This window comes from Mixophyes fleayi, chromosome 2, assembly GCF_038048845.1.
Source record: "Mixophyes fleayi isolate aMixFle1 chromosome 2, aMixFle1.hap1, whole genome shotgun sequence".
Lineage (NCBI taxonomy): Eukaryota > Metazoa > Chordata > Amphibia > Anura > Limnodynastidae > Mixophyes > Mixophyes fleayi.
In genome coordinates this window covers 253,918,425-253,924,781 of record NC_134403.1, presented here as the reverse complement: position 1 = coordinate 253,924,781, position 6,357 = coordinate 253,918,425, and positions in this window count along the sequence as shown.

Below are 6,357 nucleotides of genomic sequence, written 5' to 3'. Positions count from 1 at the left end.
TTATGCTTTTTTAAAAATAAATCAGAACCAAAACCTTTCGTCGGATGTTTTGGCAAAACAAATCAGAACCCAAAACACTAAAAGTGGCCGGTGCACACCCTTGCACTATACTAGGTTTAGGGAAAACATGGCCATAAAAGACAAGTAAATGTGCTGAAACATCAGACTTAGTATCTGTTCATAAAGAGACACATAGAAATGATAGACTCCATCTTGTTTCATAATTGAAGGAAGATAATTCCTTACTGCTACACCAGACTGACCTTTATATTTAGCTACTGAAGCTAATTACCTTATTTGTACAATAGATATAATGTTCTATATTTGCTCTCATAAATAATATGCATACAAGAGCTGCATCTGACTTTTCTAACTCCATCTATAGCAGTGTTATCTGTTCCTCTAACAGTATTCCATTTTAGGAGTGTGCTTTAAACATACATATTGTTACAATCTGGATAAAATTGATGAATTTAGCTCAGTTCAAGAATTAAACTTTTGTTAGTTTTAGGGGTTTCTTTTGCAATAACTTTATTTTGATTTAAAAAAAAAAAAAAAGACATCCATACAGTCGTACAGTAACAAGATTAAGAAAAGAAAAAATATATATAAACTCTTTTCCCTTATAACAGCCATGTTTAAGAACACATTACAATAAAGCGGATTTTCGAATATCATGCTTGTGAATGGAGGTTATTTTTACTTTTAAAGCTGAACATTTTAAGAGGGGAAAAATGTAAGTAAACCTGTCAAATGTAATATGGGGCAGAGGGAAACAGCTGGGAGAGATAGATGAAAAGAGATAAATTGGGGGGGAAGCATAGGAACATGGTCTGTCTTTGAAGATGACAAATATAATTGCTGAAATCAATTAACGTGCGCTCATTCAGTGAACTCGTGAGGGGGGCTATATAAACAAGTTAGGATATTTCTCAGTGTTCTGCTTGTGGCACAACAGTCCTCAAACCTATTGTGATAGAATCCTACATATCTAAAATTTGATGCAGGTGAACCGTTTAAGGTAGGAGGAGAAGAGGATCTTCAATGCACAGTGATCGTTGCTTTTGTTCCACTATTTAGATGTTTTAGCAGAGTTTTTCTTTTTGTATTGTGCAATCGGGAGCTTTTGTCAGATTCAACGGGTGTGGTAGGATATATCTGCAATTTAAATGCAGACACCGCTTTAAACGACACAAATATATTGATTAGCATAACAGTGACAATCTGGTATATGGCAAGTACATATTTACAGACGGGCAGTTTTAAGGACCGCTACATGTCAAATACGACTTTCACCAATATCTACACTAACAAATCACGTCAGTTGTAATGGCCAGACTGAAAACTGCAATGGCTGGACCCACCGCCTCTGTAATGTAATCCGGGTGGGTGTGCCCTTGTCCAGTAGCCTGCCAAGCATAATGGTGTCATTGTCTTGAAGTGGGGGAGTTTAAGTCTGAATAAAATATCCTTAAAGCGAGGTTTCCTCCCACCCCACACACATTCTCGTTATCAGTCGGTTCAAATCTAAAAACCGCTTGCTAGGAACACAGATTGTATGTTTTGCAAACCATCACAAACTACGCAGAAGAACAGACATTTAGATTTTTTTGTCTGGCCTATCAAAGAAAATTTTTTGTTTACTCTCTCAGCTGTAAGATTTTCACCCTATTTCTAACAAGTTACGCAAAGTACTTGAAAATGTCCTTGGTTATAACAAAAATAAAATATAAAAAATACTTCATGCATTTTGGGTGCCATGTGAATGCAAAGGCATGTTGTAGCCCCTCTACTGTACTTGAAGGAGTGGTGATGGTTAGGGCTATGGATTTTGAGCAAGTTATTTTTAAAATTAGAAAGCACTTGGAATTTGAAACTTGGATACTAAATTTGAGATGGAAGTTACTGGATTAGTGATTATCGCCAACAAGTCATCTGCAAAAAGCATTAGTTTGTAATTTGATTCACCCACTCAAATTCCAGTAATATCAGGATTCCTCCTTATCGACCTTGCCAACACCTCCATGCATAACACAAAAATAAGTGGTGATAAAGGACATCCTTGTCTGGTGCCGCTCAAAATCACTTTTTCTGAGATCACCGTTTATTTTTATCCTAGCTGTGGACTGTTTGTGTAATGCGAGTAGTCTACAGTTCAGAATATAGATGGGAGGGGTTGAAAGGTGATGAAGTGTATAAGAGGGTAGGTTGTGGGAGTGTGTGTGTGAGGAGGCAGTTAATGTCCATGCAGTTAAAGTAATAAACAGATTGTGTTATGAGTGGGATCACCTAGAACGGTTTGGCCAACCCGCGGCTCTTTGAAATTGAGGCTCCTGGCTGTCTGGTTTATTCTCTGTGGCTGTCTGCACCCGGAGCACTGCTGACAGCCACAGAGTATAACCCAGCCAGCCAGGAGCCGCAATACTGTCTTGACAGCAGCCTGTGTCATGTGACATCTGCATAACACAGGGAGGTCACATTATCACTGGTATCCAATCAGGGAAGGAGAGTGTGCAGTCTACTACCCTGCACAAGGGAAGGAAGAGGGGTGTTGTAAAAAGGTGTCTTTGATGTAACTAAGCTTCATTAATGATTGTCCAGCTGTCCTTACAATAATTTGACCCGATGTGACAAAGAGGAATAAACATGAGATGACTATATCCGTTCAATATCATTTGGCCTACATATTTGTTCAAATTCTTCTTGAAGCAATTTTATCTCCAGCTGACGAGGAAGAAAGGATGTCGTAAAGTGTAAGATGCCTTTTCGGCACTATATTGACTGTGTGACTGCTTCTTGCTTGAGACATCTGAGTACAATAAACAAAACACTGATCTATTAACAAGCCATTCAAAACCTCTAACTGAATGCAAGTTGCATTTTATGACGTGATCTTCAATAGCTACTCCTATATGCAAGGACAATTTGCTTCAAACATTAATTTTGTTTGCTGGAAATCAGTTATCAGATTTTATCATCCAAGGTGAAGTTTCTATACTATACATTTATGTATAAAACTATAACTTAACGCATCTACTTCTTACAACATATATCTACATACATAACGATTATACTAATTCATTTTAAACAGTTTTACTTATACTTCTACACACTCCATTATTTTATTTATTAAAACAATTACCTATATGGTAACAGGCTTTGACTGGTTGGCCACCCCTGACCTAGAACTTTCCTGTGGCTGTTGTGCCTGCTCACCGCCTAAGGTAGTTTAATGTCTGTCTGGTGGATGCTCCTCTGAGGGACTATTCGCTTGTTTTCCCCGTGCCTGGTCTTCTAGTTCCTTCTATGGGGCCTTGCTGCTCCACAGCTGCGTGCAGTCTTCAGATAGATGCTGCTAGACAACATTTCCGAGCGCTACCACTATTCTGGACATGGGTATTTCCAAGGCCTGGTTTAGTTTGGCAGGCTGCAACTTGGCTCTCTTCAGTGTGGCTGGTATCGATGGGCATCTCTACAACTATCCAAGGATGTAGGTAGGTTATTTGCTGGTCTCTCTGTCTGTTTTATGAAGGTATTCTCTCCGATTCAAGCAGACTATGCTTGATTATGCTGTTTTCTGCTTGGAGCTCCAGTTAGATGCAACCATCCATGGTGGCTGTCGGGTCACACCACCCACCCAAAAAGAAGTTGGTTATCTGGTCAATTTTAGAACCATAGTTGATCCAGATGTTAAGTTGGAAATCTTATATCTGATGTATGGTTTTGATTGTTACCTCGGACGTTTACGGATCTGTTTCTTTTCTGAACTGGTCCAGCTACAGAGTGATGGGTCAGATGACAGTGAGGCAAATAAACAAGCATTCGGTCGACACTTCCAAGTCAGAAGGGAGTTGATGTTGGGACCTGGCCTCATGAGACCAGTGCCCAGCCAAGGCTTCCACAGGTCAGTGTAGCACATAATTTTGTTATGCAAAAGCAAGTTGTTTTCTCAGCTTTTCACAGACATGTAATGGACCACTGTGCTTCCTTTTAGGTTGTAAAGAAGTGCAGAGTTGTGGTGAAACACATGATCAAATTTATCTAAACATGCCAGGTGCCAGCAAAGCATGATTGCATTGCATGCCTCATGGCTGAACCATCAGCACTGAAAGATCGAAACTGGACAGCTGTGAAATTCTACATAAAGAACCGAATAACAGCTATAAAAAGAAACAAATTTTGTTGAAACGATATGCAGTGGTTGAGTGGGCCTGTAACCTCCATGCCATGGCCAGGTGTCAGTGTATGCGGGTGTGGATGTCCTCAGATGGTTGAAATACATGAAACTTTACCCACCATTTAGTCTGTATCAATACTTTGCAAATCTCAAGTGGTAACTAGTGACAAACTGCTCCTGCACATACCCATATGATTGTCCCTATGTGTCATTTTTCAGACATGGGTCCTTGCAATGTAATCTAATTACTACTACTACTACTACTACTATTATTATTATTATTAACGTCTATTTATGGAACACCACATGAGGTCTGCAGCGCTGTACAGAGGGTAAACAACAAGTACATGGTATAACAGTACAATACAGTAAATAAATAACACTACAACTCTCAACACAGTTACTAGGTTGCAAGGGTTATTATTCAGTGCAGGATGGAAATTGTGCCCATTAGCGTGGCCGCAACTAACTGGTTTAGAGCCACTGAACAATGGAGGAATGGAGTCAATGGGCATAAAGGCCAAGGAGGAGGTGTGGAGTGTAGCTGGTGAGCAAAAATTATAACGAATGACAACATGAGAAAAAAGGGCCCTTGTCAATAGAGCTTACAATCTAAAGGGAAAGGGGCAGACAAACGGTTGACACATGGGAGTGAATGAAAGTAAAAGTGTGTGTGTGTGTGATTTTAAAGCTTCCTGAAGGGTGGAGAAACCAATGCTCGCATTTGATATGTAAATGTTGGCACTGTCATAGTGTAGAACCTGTACAACTATAGAGTACCAAGGCTGGCTCAAAATTCTTAATTATAAATATTATTTAAATACGGTTTAAAAAATAAGCAACTGGCAAATCTTGAACATAACCTGCGCATGTGAGCCACAACTTTTAAACCACACATTCGAGTTGGTATTATGAACATTTTTGTGACCATTGAACCGGTCTGAAATTTTTGAGTATCTATACTTGATAGGAGTAGAGGAGAATCTTTTCTCAACATTGTTTTGACACCACAGAAGCTGGTCCTCCAGAAACACAATATCAACTTTGGGATACATTGAAACAGATGAAGGGACTGCACTCCTTTGGTTGCAAGAGCAGCTCTGCCTATAAGGGGGATCCCACCCTTATTTAATATTTTACAGTACACACAAGAGGTAGGTTCCCATTGACTAAATTAATATCATTGGTCAGTGACAGGTGTTGCAATTTGGAAATAAATAATATATTCCGCTATCCTGTATGTTGTTCGGGTATCCTATTAGTTTGCATTCCCTGATCTTTATATAACTGAGGCTTCCAATATTTGGTCTCCTGTATAATATTCCGCTATTCAATTGGTGTGTGTTACTTTATCATTATATAGTCGACTGAATGGTATTCCACTTCAATATTTTTATTCCATGGCGATATATTCCACAGGGATAAAACTCGGCTAAAACACTAAAATCAATACACAATTAAGCATAAACATAAATACAATTCATATTCATATCATTAATAGCTCCAGTTTACTGTTATTCCATGATTGGCCACATGCTCAAGGCGATTCTCACAAATGAAGCTCAGTTCAATATCTCCAATGTTGGAAAGGGTATATAATATCACACAATGTTTAAATAATGTCTTGCTTGAGTCAATGAGCCAGAATAAATTTTAGTTAATAGACTCCCAGTCGCAAAAATGAATGGATTTCAGTCAAATGTTCATAGTCTATCAAGATTTGACCCGGATATATATCAATACTTGCGGTTGGTCGGTCTTTGTTGGGTACCCAGATCCTGGGTCCCGTGGGCTGTTGCAGATAATGTTTGCCGCGTGCGTTCCACTGTGGAGCGCACGGGCTAACCGGACTTCCTGTGGATGGATACGTCACTGTGGGTGTGTCTCAACACGTTTCGTCTGAGTATCGGACTTTTTCAAGAGAATGCAATGTGTGTACTCCAGCTCAGTGTTATTTATGTGTCCAGATGGGATGGGATTGGTTCTTGGGGGCACATTTATCAATATTCACATAAAGTGAAAAGTAGATTTCAATCCTTATCGCAATGATAAGGATTGAACTATTTCTCACATTTATGTACAGCCCTGCACAGAAACAGCAGTTCCGAAAAACTGCTGTTTCTGCGATGTAAAAAAATCATACTTACCCCCCCTCTTCAGAAGCGCTGCCTCCAGGTCTT